This window comes from Trachypithecus francoisi, unplaced genomic scaffold (assembly GCF_009764315.1).
Source record: "Trachypithecus francoisi isolate TF-2019V2 unplaced genomic scaffold, Tfra_2.0 Lachesis_group8, whole genome shotgun sequence".
In the NCBI taxonomy this organism is placed as follows: domain Eukaryota; kingdom Metazoa; phylum Chordata; class Mammalia; order Primates; family Cercopithecidae; genus Trachypithecus; species Trachypithecus francoisi.
Window position 1 is genome coordinate 37,915,368 of NW_022681473.1, and position 15,670 is coordinate 37,931,037.

At 40.4% G+C, this 15,670-nt stretch overlaps 1 protein-coding gene and 1 pseudogene across 3 annotated transcripts in view; one reads left to right on the top strand and one right to left on the bottom strand.

Annotated features, from left to right (window-relative positions):
* The window catches only part of BBOX1 (gamma-butyrobetaine hydroxylase 1), a 102,117-nt gene that overhangs the window by 60,442 nt on the left and 26,005 nt on the right, over positions 1-15,670 (bottom strand). The window lies entirely within an intron of this gene.
* Positions 5,430-7,984, top strand: LOC117080422 (annotated as a pseudogene).

A 15,670-nucleotide genomic window follows, 5' to 3' on the forward strand; every position in this document is an offset into this window, starting at 1 on the left:
AAAAGGGAAGCATTCACTGTGGGTAGGAATGTAAATTAGGACAACCTTTACAGAAAACAGTGTGGAGATTTCTTTTTTTTTTTTTGAGACAGAGTCTCGCTCTGTCCTGGAGTGCAGTGGCCGGATCTCAGCTCACTGCAAGCTCCGCCTCTCGGGTTCACGCCATTCTCCTGCCTCAGCCTCCTGAGTAGCTGGGACTACAGGCGCCCACCACCGCGCCCAGCTAATTTTTTGTATTTTTAGTAGAGACAGGGTTTCACTGTGGTCTCGATCTCCTGACCTTGTGATCCGCCCGCCTCGGCCTCCCAAAGTGCTAGGATTACAGGCATGAGCCACCGCGCCCGGCCGAGATTTCTTAAAGAACTAAAAGTAGAACCACTTTTCAATTCAGGAATCCCATTACTGGGTATCTACCCAAAAGGAAAGAAGTCATTATGTAAAAAAGACACCTGAAAATGTATGCTTATTACAGCACAATTTGCAATTGCAAAGTTATGGGACCAATCTAAGTGCCCATCGACTAATGAGTGGATAAAGAAAATGTGGTATATACACACCATGGAATACTACTCAACCATAAAATGAATAAAATAATGTATTTTGCAGCAACTTGAATGAAGCTGGAGGCCTTTATTCTAAATGAAGTAACTCAGAAATGGAAAACCAAATATTGCATGTCCTCACAAGCGGGAGCTCAACTATGTTTTTAAAATTTTTATTTTATTTTATTTTTGAGACGGAGTTTCACTCTGTCATCCAGGCTGGAGTGCAGTGGCTCAATCTTGGCTCACTGCAACTTCTGCCTCCTGGGTTCAAGCAATTCTCTTGTCTCAGTCTCCCGAGTACCTGGGACTATAGTCACGTGCCACCATGCCTGGCTAATTTCTGTATTTTTAGTAGAGATGGGGTTTCACCATATTGGTTAGGCTCAAACTCCTGACCTCAGGTGATCCACTCGCCTTGGCCTCCCCAAGTCCTGGGATTACAGACATGAGCCACTGCACCTGGCCTGGAGATCAAGTATGTGCAAAGGCAAACAGAGTGGTATAACGGACTTTGGAGACTCAGAAGTGGGAGCGTGAGAAGAGGTGAGAAATAAAAAATGACATATTTGTTACAACGTACATTACTTGGGTGACAGGTGAACTAAAACCTCAGACTTCACCACTATGCTATTCATTTACGTAATAAAAAACCACTTACTCTCCAAAAGCTATTGAAATAAAATTTAAAAAAAGAAATAAACCTATTTTAAAACAAAAAAGAAAACTCTCAGAGTTGCTGTTTATAGTTATTTACAACCACTTTCAAGGAAATGTTTTGAAAAAATAATGAGTTGATAAGCATTGTGCAACACTATCCTTCACCCAATATTGCACTGATGGAGAAGTTAAGTATATACTATTACTATGTCTGTTGTGCAGATAAGGATATCGAAGCACAGAAAGGTTAAGTAAGTTGCTCAAAATCACAGACTTAGCAAGGGTTAGGGCCAAAAACACTCTTAATTTCAGTACCCTACTTTCTTATTGATTAATAACAAAGTTACTGATTGAGAAAAATATCAAATTTTAAGAAAAAAGAAAGAAAAATGAAAGGATTTATTGGATAGAGTAGAACTTAAACATTTTTATTTAATTTGCTAAGCCAGAAATTAGGCAAATCAATACTATGTATGAATGTAAACATCAACAAATTCTTAAAATCTTTTTTTTTTTTTTTTCCCCTACAGGGATAGCCCACAGCTATTCCACGGATGGGCACATTTGGAAGTTTGGTTCTAAAACCTAAAAGAAGAAATTTAGGAATAGAAACAGCTCCAGCCTCCAGCTCCCAGTGTGAGTGACACAGAAGATGGGTGATTTCTGCATTTTCAACTGAGGTACCGGGTTCATCTCACTGGGGAGTGTCGGACAGTCTGTGCTGGTCAGTGGGTGCAGCCCAACCAGTGAGAGCTGAAGCAGTGCCAGGCACTGCCTCACCTGGGAAGCGCAATGGGGGAGGGAATTCCCTTTCCTAGCCAAGGGAAACTGACACACTATACCTGGAAAATCGGGTAACTCCCACCCTAATACTGCACTTAATCCAAGGGTCTTAGCAAACGGCACACCAGAGATTATATCCACAGCTGGCCCAGAGGGTCCCACTCCCATGGAGCCTCCCTCATTGCTAGCACAGCAGTCTGAGATCTAACTGCAAGGTGGCAGCAAGGCTGGAGGATGGGTGCCCACCTTTGCGGAGGCTTAAGTAGGTAAACAAAGCCACCAGGAAGCTCGAACTGGGTGGAGCCCACCTCAGCTCAAGGAGGCCTGCCTGCCTCTGTAGACTCCACCTCTGGGGACAGGGCATAGCTAAACAAAAAGCAGCAGAAACCTCTGCAGATGTAAATGTCCCCTGGCTGACGGCTTTGAAGACAGCAGTGGTGCTCCCAGCACAGAGGTTGAGATCTGAGAACAGACAGACTGCCTGCTCAAGTGGGTCCCTGACCCCTGAGTAACCTCAGTGGGAAACATCCCTGACTAGGTGCAGACTGACACCTCACACCTCACACAGCTGGGTACTCCTCTGAGATGAAGCTTCCAGAGCAAGAACCAGACAGCAACACTTGCTGTTCAGCAATATTCTATCTTCTGCAGCCTCTGCTGCTGATACCTGGGCAAACAGGGTCTGGAGTGGACCTCAAGCAAACTCCAACAGACCTGCAGCTGAGGGTCATGACTGTTAGAAGGAAAACTAATAAATAGAAAGGACACCCATACCAAAACCCCATTAGTATATAACCATCATCAAAGACCAAAGGCAGATAAAATGACAAAGATGGGGAAAAAGCAGTGAAGAAAAGTTGGAAATTCAAAAAGTCGAGAGCATCTCCCCCTCCAAAGGAATGTAGCTCATCACCAGCAATGGAACAAAGCTGGATGGAGAATGACCTTTGAGAGAAGAAGACTTCAGTCGATCAAACTTCTCAGAGCTAAAGGAGGAACTATGTACCCAGTGCAAAGAAACTAAAAACCTTGAAAAAAGAATGGAAGAATGGATAACTAGAATAACCAATGCAGAGAAGTCCATAAATGAACTGATAGAGATGAAAACCATGACACGAGAACTACATGACAAATGCACAAGCTTCAGTAACTGACTTGATCAACTGGAAGAAAGAGTATCAGTGACTGAAGATGAAATAAATGAAATGAAGTGAGAAGAGAAGTTTAGGGAAAAAAGAGTAAAAAGAAATGAACAAAGCCTCCAAGAAATATTGGATTATGTGAAAAGACCAAATCTACATCTGATTGGTGTGCCTGAAAGTGATGGGGAGAATGGAACCAAGTTGGAAAACACTCTGCAGGATATCATCCAGGAGAACTTCCCCAACCTAGCAAGGTAGGCCAACATTCAAATTCAGGGAATACAGAGAATACTGCAAAGATACTCCTCGAGAAGAGCAATTCCAAGACACATAATTGTCAGATTCACCAAAGTTGAAATGAAGGAAAAAATGTTAAGGGCAGCCAGAGAGAAAGGTCTGGTTACCCACAAAGGGAAGCCCATCAGACTAGCCATAAGTAGAAAGCTGAAACTGGGTCCTTTTCTTACTCCTGATATGAAAATTAACTCAAGATGGATTAGAGACTTAAATGTTAGACCTAAAACCAGAAAAACCCTAGAAAAAAACTTAGGTAATACCATTCAGGACATAGGCATGGGCAAGGACTTCATGTCTAAAGCACCAAAAGCAACGGCAACAAAAGCCAAAATTGACAAATGGAATCTAATTAAACTAAAGAGCTTCTGCACAGCAAAAGAAGCTACCATCTAAGTGAACAAGCAACCTACAGAATGGGAGAAAATTTTTGCAATCTTCTCGTCTGACAAAGCGCTAATATCCAGAACCTACAAAGAACTCAAAACAAATTTACAAGAAAAAAACAAACAACTCCATCAAAAAGTGGGCAAAGGATATGAACAGACACCTCTCAAAAGAAGACATTTATACAGCCAACAGACACATGAAAAAATGCTCATCATCACTTGCCATCAGAGAAATGCAAGTCAAAACCACAGTGAGATACCATTTCACACCAGTTAGAATGGCGATTATTAAAAAGTCAGGAAACAACCGGTGCTGGAGATGATGTGGAGAAATTGGAACACTTTTATACTGTTGGTGAGACTGTAAACTAGTTCAACCATTGTGGAAAACAGTGTGGCGATCCCTCAAGGATCTAGAACTAGAAATACCATTTGACCCAGTCATCCCATTACTGGGTATATACCCAAAGGACTGTAAATCATACTGCTATAAAGACACATGCACACATATGTTTATTGCGGCACTATTCACAATAGCAAAGACTTGGAATCAACCCAAATGTCCATCAGTGACAGACTGGATTAAGAAAATGTGGCACATATACACCATGGAATACTATGCAGCCATAAAAAAGGATGAGTTTGTGTCCTTTGTAGGGACATGGATGCAGCTGGAAACCATCAATTTCAGCAAACTATCGCAAGAACAAAAAAACCAAACACTGCATGTTCTCACTCATAGGTGGGAATTGAACAATGAGATCACTTGGACACAGGAAGGGGAACATCACACACGGAGGCCTATTGTGGGGAGTCGGGAGGGGGAGGAATAGCATTAGGAGATATACCTAATGTAAATGACGAGTTAATGGGTGCAGCACACCAGCATGGCACATGTACACATATGTAACAAACCTGCATGTTGTGCACATGTACCCTAGAACTTAAAGTATAATTAAAAAAAAAAAAAGAAAAACAAGCAGAGAAACAAAAATTGATACAGAAAAAAATGTCAGGCTTATGCACTAAATTATCCATAATTAGTTTAATTATGAATGGTCTATCAAGAGACAGATAATACAAGAGTGTATTTAAAAGTATGACCATTTTGTATATGTTTCTTGTATGGTGTGTACAAGAAACTTACTTGAAATTTACCAATCCAGGGCAGGCCAAATTAAAAGGATGAAAAATGATATATTACACAAACATTAACGCAAGGAAAGCAAGAGTGCTTATATGTATAGCAGATAAAGCAAAGAAAATTACCAGAAACAGAGAGATTATGTAATGGTCAAAGGTTTAATCCATGAAGAAGACAGCAGTTTTAAAAGTGTATTCACCAAACAACAGAGCTTCAAAATATGCGATGTGAAAATTGCCAGAACTAAGGCGGGTCTGGCTCGGACCTGAGCTGCCTCAGGATGTAAAGTGTAACAAGGTGACCGGGGCGGGGCGGGGGGGGGAATGGGGGGTCTCAGCATGGGTCTGTGAGGCCTATGGGGTGCCTGCGTTCCCCAGCGGCCCCCGCAGGCGGCTCCGCAGTGGTCCACTCCGGTAGGTTGCCACCTGCGGATTCGGATTCTAGACCCAAGGCTGCGTGTTCTCCACCGTTTGTTGTGGCCGGTGTTACTGCGGTGATCCCAGAGCAGTTTGGCGCTATGGAGGAGCCCAGCGCTACCCCTCAGCCCTATTTGGGATTGGTCCTGGAGGAGCTATGCAGGGTTGTGGCAGCACTACCTGAAAGTAGGAGACCAGATTCGAATCCTTACGGTTTTCCATGGGAATTGGTGGTATGTGCAGCTGTTGTTGGATTTTTTGCTGTTCTCCTTTTTCTGTGGAGAAGTTTTAGATCGGTTAGGAGTTGGCTTTATGTGGGAAGAGAAAAAAAACTTGCTGCAACGCTTTCTGGACTAATTGAAGAAAAATGTAAACTACTTGAAAAATTTAGCCTTATTCAAAAAGAATACGAAGACTATGAAGTAGAGTCATCTTTAGAGGATGTCAGCTTTGAGAAGGCGGCAGCAGAAGCACGAGGTTTGGAGGCAACCCGTGAAAAGGTGAACAGGTTCAATTCTGAACTTGAGGATGAAATCCTCTGTCTAGAAAAAGAGTTCAAAGAAGAGAAATCTAAACATTCTCAACAAGATGAATTGATGGCGGATATTTCAAAAACGATACAGTCTGTACAAGATGAGTCAAAATCCCTCAAATCACAAATAGCTGAAGCCAAAATCATTTTCAAGATTTTTCAAATGAATGAAGAACAACGGGAGATAGCGATAAAAGAAGCTTTGAGTGAAAATTCTCAACTTCAGGAAAGCCAGAAGCAGCTTTTGCAAGAAGCTGAAGTATGGAAGGAACAAGTGAGTGAACTTAACAAACAGAAAATAACATTTGAAGACTCCAAAGTACACACAGAACAAGTTCTAAATGATAAAGAAAATCACATCAAGACTCTGACTGGATGCTTGCTGAAGATGAAAGATCGGGCTGCTGTGCTTGGAGAGGACATAACGGATGATGATAACTTGGAATTAGAAGTGAACAGTGAACCAGAAAATGGTGCTTACTTAGATGATCCTCCAAAAGGAGCTTTGAAGAAACTGATTCATGCTGCTAAGTTAAATGTTTCTTTAAAAACCTTAGAAGGAGAAAGAAACCACATTATTACTCAGTTATCTGAAGCTGCCAAAACAAAGGAGGAGCTTACAGAGTATGTTAAAAATCGTCAGACTCAACAAGTATCTTTGCAGTCAGAAAACATGTATTTTGAAAGTGAGAATCAGAAACTTCAACGGAAACTTAAAATAATGACTGAATTATATCAAGAGAATGAAATGAAACTCCACAGGAAATTGACACTAGAGGAAAATTACCAGTTACAGGAAGAAGAGAAACTTTCTAAAGTGGAAAAAAAGATCAGCCATATCACTGAAGGGCTGGAGACCTACAGAAAGCTAGCCAAAGATCGTGAAGAAGAATTGGAGAGAACTATTAATTTTTATCAAAGGCAGGTTATTTCCTATGAGAGAAAAGGACATGATAATTGGTTGGCAGCTTGGACTGCTGAAAGAAACCTCAATGATTTAAGGAAAGAAAATGCTAATAGACAAAAATTAACTGAAACAGGGTTTAAATTTGCACTTTTAGAAAAAGATCCTTCTGCACCTGATGTTTCAAATACAGCATTTGACAGAGAGCATTCCCCGTATGGTCCCTCACCATTGGGTCGGCCTTCATCTGAAACGAGAGCTTTTCTCTCTCCTCAAACTTTGTTGGAGGGTCCACTCAGACTCTCACCTGTGCTTCCGGGGAGAGGAGGAAGAGGCCCAAGAGGCCCAGGGAATCCTCTGGACCATCAGATTACTAATGAAAGAGGAGAACCAAGCTGTGATAAGTTAACTGATCCTCACAGGGCTCCTTCTGATACTGGGTCCCTGTCATCTCCGTGGGATCAGGAACGAAGGATGATGTTTCCTCCACCAGGACAATCATATCCTGATTCAGGTCTTCCTCCACAAAGGGAAGACAGATTTTATTCTAATTCTGATAGACTGTCTGGGCCAGCAGAACTCAGAAGTTGTAATATGCCTTCTTTGGATAAAATGGATGGGTCAATGCCTTCAGAAATGGAATCCAGTAGAAATGATGCCAAAGATGATCTTGGTGATTTAAATATGCCTGATTCATCTCTCCCTGCTGAAAATGAAGCAACTGGCACCGGCTTTGTTCCTCCACCTCCAGCTCCAATCAGAGGTCCATTGTTTCCAGTGAATACAAGGGGCCCGTTCATGAGAAGAGGACCTCCTTTCCCCCCACCTCCTCCAGGAACCATGTTTGGAGCTTCTTGAGGTTACTATCCACCAACGGATCTGCCAGGTCCACCACATGCTCCATTTGCAATGAGAAACATCTATCCACCAAGGGGTTTTCCTCCTTACCTTCACCCAAGACCTGGATTTTTACCCCACCCTCACATTCTGAAGGTAGAAGCGAGTTCCCTTCAGGGTTGATTCCACCTTCAAAGGAGCCTGCTACTGAACATCCAGAACCACAGCAAGAAACCTGACAATATTTTTGCTCTATTCAAAAGTAATTTAGACTGATCTCATTTTCACTTTAAGTAACTGCTGTTACTTAAGTGATTACACTTTTCTCAAATTGAAGTTTAATGGAATTATAGTTCTTAGTATTTTGTAAATAAAGATTATTTAAACGCAAAAGAAATTTTAAGTGTGCTGAAGATAACTGCAACTCCAAACCTAACGCTGTGTAGTTCTATGTTCTGCCATCTCGAAGCAAAGTGGAACCAGAAATGAGAGGTAATGGTTTTCGAATCAATTGTCCTCTTTTTTACTGTCTGGTGAATCTGCTGATATATAGGCACTAACAAAATTGGCAGGCTAAATTTATCACTTATATGTACATTTGGTAAATGTGAAGCCAGTGTAGAAAGTATTCCAACTTTACTTTTGGAAATTGCAACACTTTGGAATTTTCTAAATGTATAAATTCTAAACTTGTAGCCCAACTGCCAATGTTATAAAACTTATTCCTGGGCTACAAAAAAACAAAACAAAACAAAACAAAACAAAAACCAAAAAACCACACATACAAAAACACAAAAAAACCTAGCTTGTAAGAAATGGAAGCTCATCATTCACTAAGGAAAACCCATTCTATTTTGTTTTCTGTGTTTAAAAAGTAATACATTTACTTTAGTATAACTATAAAAAAATTATTTTTCCAAGAGCAAAAAAGTTAGAATATTTTCCTTAATTCTCAATGTGGCAACTATACTAAAAAGGTATACAAAGGGAATGGACTGTAATAATTCTTTCTGGAAATATATTTACTTTAGGTTCTCAAAAATACCCTCAAACTTTATTATGGCTTTTAAAATATTTTAAAATACCAGCTTTTCAAGGTCCTGTCTAGCACTAACATTGTTTTATGAAGTTGTTAAGTAATGAGAAAAGAATTTTTGAAGAAGAATATAATTAATATACCTCTTACTCAAGCATTTAAAAAAGTAATACATGTAGTAGTATACAGGCTTTAAAAAATTTATTTAATACATCTAGTAAAATAAACTTATTTTTAACATTTATATCTGAACATGTGGTATGTGTTTTCTTTTTTTTTTTTTTATTTATTTATTTTTTTAATTTTATTTTTATTTTTTTATTTTTTTATTTTTTATTATACTTTAAGTTCTAGGGTACATGTGCATAACGTTATATCATGTATAACTCCCCAATGCAATCCCTCCCTCCTCCCCCCTCCCCATGATAGGCCCCAGTGTGTGATGTTCCCCTTCCCGAGTCCAAGTGATCTCATTGTTCAGTTCCCACCTATGAGTGAGAACATGCGGTGTTTGGTTTTCTGTGCTTGTGATAGTTTGCTAAGAATGATGGTTTCCAGCTGCATCCATGTCCCTACAAAGGACGCAAACTCATCCTTTTTGATGGCTGCATAGTATTCCATGGTGTATACGTGCCACATTTTCTTAATCCAGTCTGTCACAGATGGACATTTGGGTTGATTCCAAGTCTTTGCTATTGTGAATAGTGCCGCAATAAACATACGTGTGCATGTGTCTTTGTAGTAGAGTAATTATAATCCTTTGGGTATATACCCAGTAGTGGGATGGCTGGGTCATATGGTACATCTAGTTCTAGATCCTTGAGGAATCGCCATACTGTTTTCCATAATGGTTGAACTAGTTTACAATCCCACCAACAGTGTAAAAGTGTTCCTATTTCTCCACATCCTCTCCAACATCTATTGTTTCCTGACTTCTTAATGATTGCCATTCTAACTGGTGTGAGATGGTATCTCATTGTGGTTTTGATTTGCATTTCTCTGATGGCGAGTGATGACGAGCATTTTTTCATGTGTCTGTTGGCTGTATGGATGTCTTCTTTTGAGAAATGTCTGTTCATATCCTTTCCCCACTTTTTGATGGGGTTGTTTGTTTTTTCTTGTATATTTGTTTGAGTTCTTTGTAGATTCTGGATATTAGCCCTTTGTCAGATGAGTAGGTTGCAAAAATTTTCTCCCATTCTGTAGGTTGCCTGTTCACTCTGATGGTAGTTTCTTTTGCTGTGCAAAAGCTCTTTAGTTTAATGAGATCCCATTTGTCAATTTTGGCTTTTGCTGCCGTTGCTTTTGGTGTTTTAGACATGAAGTCCTTGCCCATGCCTATGTCCTGAATGGTACTACCTAGATTTTCTTCTAGGGTTTTTATGGTATTAGGTCTAACATTTAAGTCTCTAATCCATCTTGAATTAATTTTCGTATAAGGGGTAAGGAAAGGATCCAGTTTCAGCTTTCTACTTGTGGCTAGCCAATTTTCCCAGCACCATTTATTAAATAGGGAATCCTTTCCCCATTTCTTGTTTTTGTCAGGTTTGTCAAAGATCAGATGGCTGTAGATGTGTGGTATTATTTCTGAGGACTCTGTTCTGTTCCACTGGTCTATTTCTCTGTTGTGGTACCAGTACCATGCTGTTTTGGTTACTGTAGCCTTGTAGTATAGTTTGAAGTCAGGTAGCGTGACGCCTCCAGCTTTGTCCTTTTGACCTAGGATTGTCTTGGCAATGCGGGCTCTTTTTTGGTTCCATATGAACTTTAAAGCAGTTTTTTCCAATTCTGTGAAGAAAGTCATTGGTAGCTTGATGGGGATGGCATTGAATCTATAAATAACCTTGGGCAGTATGGCCATTTTCACGATATTGATTCTTCCTATCCATGAGCATGGTATGTTCTTCCATTTGTTTGTGTCCTCTTTGATTTCACTGAGCAGTGGTTTGTAGTTCTCCTTGAAGAGGTCCTTTACATCCCTTGTAAGCTGGATTCCTAGGTATTTTATTCTCTTTGAAGCAATTGTGAATGGAAGTTCATTCCTGACTTGGCTCTCTGCTTCTCTGTTACTGGTGTATAAGAATGCTTGTGATTTTTGCACATTGATTTTGTATCCTGAGACTTTGCTGAAGTTGCTTATCAGCTTAAGGAGATTTTGGGCTGAGACGATGGGTTTTTCTAAATATACAATCATGTCATCTGCAAACAGGGACAATTTGACTTCTTCTTTTCCTAACTGGATACCCTTGATTTCTTTCTCTTGCCTGATTGCCCTAGCCAGAACTTCCAACACTATGTTGAATAGGAGTGGTGAGAGAGGGCATCCCTGTCTTGTGCCAGTTTTCAAAGGGAATTTTTCCAGTTTTTGCCCATTCAGTATGATATTAGCTGTGGGTTTGTCGTAAATAGCTCTTATTATTTTGAGGTACGTTCCATCAATACCGAATTTATTGAGCGTATTGGAAGTACGGGTGGAGTTTAGAAAAGGGATGAGGAAGATAAGTTTATCTGGAGTTGACATATGAAACCCAAACTAGGCAGATTTTGTGGGAGCAACCTGCAGATTAGTGGCACCTATGAAAAGCATAGGGCACTGCGGTGTGCTTCCCAGGTTCTGAGTCTCTCCTGGTGGATTTACAGTCAGAACAAGGGCAGCCTCATCTTGCATAGGTACATTAGACTCTTTAGATGTTATGCCTGATTTTACCAAGCGCAGTGCAGAAATTGAGAATAATCTATTATTATATAATTCAGGAAAGAATAGGACACATTGAAAGACATCAATATGCAGAGAGGAAAAATGAAGCAAGGTACACATTCATAAATTGACATGCATTTGAGATAACTGTATTCACTTAATCAAAACCCCAAAGATATTTCTCTGAAAGTCAATAGGTCCCTTTGCAAAAATTGTACCAGTGAGAAAATTATGGCAATGAAAGAGAACTGATCTAACCCACCTCCCCCACCTTGCCTTTCCCCTAATCATTCCTGGGCTTAGGCTAAGCTGTCTTTGAGAGATATTTAATTTATGGTTTTAAATTGGAATAGGCCTTCCCCGGCCGGGCGCGGTGGCTCAAGCCTGTAATCCCAGCACTTTGGGAGGCCGAGACGGGTGGATCACGAGGTCAGGAGATCGAGGCCATCCTGGCTAAAACGGTGAAACCCCGTCTCTACTAAAAATACAAAAAACTAGCCGGGCGAGGTGGCGGGCGCCTATAGTCCCAGCTGCTCTGGAGGCTGAGGCAGGAGAATGGTGTAAGCCCGGGAGGCGGAGCTTGCAGTGAGCTGAGATCCGGCCACTGCACTCCAGCCTGGGAGACAGAGCCAGACTCCGTCTCAAAAAAAAAAAAAAAAAAAAAAGGAATAGGCCTTCCCCAAAAACTCAATGGCCTTTGCAAAACCAATGAAAGACCATCAGGTTAGGGGAAAGAGAGGAGCCTGATTCTGCTAAGGCACAGAAACAGATTGTCAGCCATTCCTGCAGGTAACACCACTATTTTATATTGGCCTTTGAGATTTTTTTTCAGTTTTTTTTTTTTTTTTTCATGTCTGACACCTATGGCTCCACTGGACCCCATGGCTCTACCTGGACCCTCCAATCCTGCCCCTGTGGCCCCACCCAGAAACAATCTAGCCCACAGGAGGACAGCTTTGACCCCCTAAAATTTCATCTCTGCCCCAACCAATCAGCAGCAAGCCTAGCCACTGGCACTCCTTTCCCCAAAATGCCTTTGAAAAACTCCTAACCTATGAGCATTGGATAGATTGATTTGAGTACTAATTCCATCTCCCCCATGGCATGGCTGGCCTCATGTCTATTAAACTACTTTTTTTTACTGTAATACCATAGTCTTTCTTTGAGCAGCAGGCAGGAAGAATCCCTCAGGCAGTTACAATAAAGTCACATGCATTTGAGATAGCTATATTCATTTCACAAAAACCCTAGAGATATTTCTCTGCAAGTCAATAGGTCCATTTTGCATATGACAGGCAAAACAGAACAAAGACATGCTTCTTAAACATATATATCCTGTGAGCTCTTCTCCCACCTGTGTATATGAGTTATGAATTTGGGTGACCTTAGGGAAGGAAACTTAATTAGTCTCTCTTGGGAATAGAATGCATTTCGGAAGATGATGTGGTGGGGGCTTAATTGCTCTAAGGCAGCTGTTTTGACAGGGCTGTTTGGAAGCCATTCTGACCTGGCAGCCCTGATACTGTTGGGACATCCTAACGCAGCTTGAAAAAAAACAACAACTCACCAAATCTTGCTAGTTCTTTTTATAATTACCAAGAAGTAATGAAACAACTACACTCACCGCATCTCTGATTTGTATCGCAGGCTCCCATCTCTGAGGATTCAAGAACGGATGTAGCAAGGCTTAGAATGGGGGCAAAATGTCACATGGGTGTGGCATATTTATTTTGCACATTACTTAAATTAAGAAAAACACACAATTTTTGCTTTATGACAAGGCTTTGTAAAAATGGCCTCCGCACCAAACCAAATCTGTTTTTTGCACCATCATAAAATCTCCATCTTCAAGTAAATATATGGCTCTCTGCAAAAAAGGAAGAACTCTCTACTTTGTCTTGCCATGTACAAGATGAATAGATTTTAGAGGGTCCCAACAGTTACTTGTGAGTTTTCACTTCCTCTTGTGGAATGTTTCCTTTGAAACAAAGAAGTGCGTTAGAGCTTTAGACCGAAGGGCTGTAATCTGATTAAGTAGGTGGTAAAGACTGCCATGAGAGAAGCATAAAGAATTGTGGGGCAATATTCTTCTTTTTTTTTTGGCTGTGCAACGTACTCCATCCCTGGATTACTGAGAAAACTGAGCAGCCTGTCTCCACGGAAATAAAATATTTTCTTCAAGTTATAGCTTTTTAAATCTCAATTTTCTGTAAGAAATATTATTAAAGTCAGAGATTAATACAAAAATACTTCAGTACCAATTCAAAGAGATAAAGCAAGCATTTATCATTCTGATATTGAGGATTAATAAAAAGAACAAATATTTAGGTTCATATATATATCAAACTATATAGTGATTTTTTTTTTCTCCATTTTGGTCCTGCCAGTTATATGTTGGGAATGTTGCATCTGAAAGTTAGTGACAAAAATGGGCGTATAATTATGTCAATTATGTCACACGAGAGCTAAATTATAATTAGTACCTAAAAATCTTGTCTCTAGTATAATTTAAAGTCTTTCATTTTCACCCATATGTTTGGAAACATATACCTGCTAGGCTTGAAGTGTTCGGATTTCAGTTGATAGAGACTGGAGAATATGGCCAGCAACTTTCTGTCCTGCAGGTCATGTATGTTCCATTTGAATACAGATTCTACACTCTCCTCCATCCTCCCTGCCTCTCAAAATTTCATTGTCTTTTACAGGACTATTTCTAGGTCGTGCTATGGTTACCCTGACCCCAGTCACTCCCTATGCTGGTCCATCCAAACTCAGAGGCCTTCTACAACACAGATCTGATTACTTCACTCTCTTTTGTGGGGTAAAGATACGCCAAGAGCCAGGTAGGTGCACTGTGGAGGAGGGGAGAATGCAAGCAGAAAAAAGGAAGCCCACCGGGCACGGTGGCTCATGCCTGCAATCCCAGCAGTTTGGGAGGCCAAGGTGGGCAGATCACGAGGTCAAGAGATCAAGACCATCCTGGCCAACATGGTGAAACCCCGTCTCTACTAAAAATACAAAAATTAGCTGAGCGTGGTGGCACATGCCTGTAGTCCCTGCAGCACCTGTAGCTACTTGGGAGGCTGAGGCAGGAGAATCACTTGAACCCGGGAGCAGGGGTTGCAGTGACCTGAGATCGTGCCATTGCAGCACTCTGGCTTGATGAGAGATGAAGACTCTGTCTCAAAAAAAAAAAAAAAAAAGCGTAGGAGACATGTACAAACTTGTAGGCATTTGAGAAATTATATTCATTTGACTAAAACCAGAAATACGTAACTCGAAAAATGTAAAATACAGATGAAAAAATGAAAGCAATCATCTTCTTAAACTTATACAGATCTTAAACTCCTTTCTCTGGCTTTAAAAGAAGAACATCAGTCTGGAGAAGCTAATGGTATGGTGTATCTGAGGCCTTATTGGGAAAACTCTTAATTGCCTACGGGTTTAGGACCAAGCAGGGCATATAAGTCACTTCATGGCTTGGCCCCTTCCTTCTTCTCTGTTGCCTAACAATTTTAACTTCACCAATATTAAACTAATTGCAGTTTTCTAAACCTATCCTACCATTTTACCCTTTGATGATTTTCTACCTGCCTTTTTCTTTGCTGAGAATTTCTTTCCTTTCTATCTATCTTAGGCTGACAAACTGATTGATTCTCCAAAATGCAGCTCAAGTATTACCTCATTTCTGAGGATCATTCTTTCATCCCTTCAAGTTCCTTCCTATGTGTCATCATTAACTTTCTATGTGTGGTTTTAATGTACTTCAAGTAATGTCTTATACTTATTTTCTCATAGCTATTGTTCCCTTTCAGACTTGATAAGTCCTCAAGGAGAGAATCTATGTCTTTTTAAAAAATCTTGATATTTCCTTACAGAGGTCCTGGCACAAAATAGATACCCAATATACGCACAACTGAATAGAAATTTATGAGGGAGTGATCACTATCCATGTCTTCCTTTCAGCTTCCTTCCTTCCCATGACAAAAGGTTTTTTGGATGATGATCATTTGTCTTGTCATTTTTCAGTTCAATAGCAAGTGCCAGGGGAAGATCAAGGAAAAACTGTCTGCATCTTGATTCCAGATTTTAAAAGCCCTGTAACCCTCACTCCGAGGGTTGTGCTTGCAGAAGAGAAAACATTACCACTGGGACTAAAAAACAAAATCCTTTCACAAATGTAACTGAGTTTGTTTGCATGCTCTGGATATAAATGTTTGAAAATCTGCAATGGCAATGAAATAAGGTATCAAATTCTACAGGCAAAAAGCCATAGAACCAATATTCCAAAAA